Below are 1,173 nucleotides of genomic sequence, written 5' to 3'. Positions count from 1 at the left end.
TACACAAGACAGAGATGTGTTGAAGATACGAGTAAACTGGGATTAGCTTTCCCTCCATCCTAATTCCACTTTCATTTTAAAAGTACGCAGAGTTGTTGAAGATACAAGGAAAGGTACACAAGGTTACACAAGACAGAGATGTGTTGAAGATACAAGTAAACTGGGATTAGCTTTCCCTCCATCCTAATTCCACTTTCATTTTAAAAGTACGCAGAGGTGATGAATATCCATAGACTGACGAAATCTAGTCAGTGTTTTTATTTCCCTGGTGGACAACTCTACACTGATTCATGTTTGAGAAAGCATGTGGGGCCTTGGGCTGATAGCACTCTCTCCACCCAGGGCACTGAGCTCACTACTCAACTCCTATCAGCTGGCAAATCACTTACTTTGCAGCTTTCCGAAATTATTTATTTAAAAGCTGAAATTAGTTTCCCTATGGAATCTTGTGTATTTTATACAAGGCCTTTATCCTTAAATATTTGGTGAATGCAAACTAATTTTTTTCAGTTGACAAAACAAAACAAACAAACAAACAAAAACAAGTCTGCCAATAGTACTTTTATTTAGAATATTAAAATAAATTATTTTAAATATTTTAAATTGAACTTCTGAGTATCCCTTGATCTTATACTCTATTAGACATATGTTTTGAAAAAGGAAGCAATATTTTTCCGAAAAAAAAAAACAAAAAACCGTAGGACTCCCACATTTCAGAAAGATAGTCTTAAACGGCACAAAACAGAAATGACTATCTGTTCTTCCTGGCACCATGAAACTCTGGACACCTTACTGATTTTTTGTCTTTTAATTGGATCATCAGTAAGAATGCACACTGATGTGTTAAAAGTAACTTAGAAAGTGAGATTACTCCCACGTCCCCATGCTACTCATTAAAGTGCTTCCCATCACCATCCTATGCCACTTAATAAGCTACCCACGCAGAAGGCAGCCCAGGGCAGTGCACCTACACACCCGAAAAGCTATAACTAGAAATAGAGTTTACCAGTTCGCGCAGGTTGCCAGATTCAGCAATAAAAATACAGGATTCCTAGTTAAATTTGAATTGCAGATAAACAACGATGAGTGCATGGGTACATTTGCACTAAAATATTATTCCTTTTCTTTTCTGAAAGTCACATTTAACTGGGCGTCCTGTCATTTATCTGACAA

The sequence above is a fragment of the Galeopterus variegatus genome, unplaced genomic scaffold, assembly GCF_000696425.1.
Source record: "Galeopterus variegatus unplaced genomic scaffold, G_variegatus-3.0.2 Scaffold3471, whole genome shotgun sequence".
Classification (NCBI taxonomy): Eukaryota; Metazoa; Chordata; class Mammalia; order Dermoptera; family Cynocephalidae; genus Galeopterus; species Galeopterus variegatus.
The sequence above is the reverse complement of the archived record's forward strand: the minus strand, read 5'-3'. Positions refer to the sequence as shown.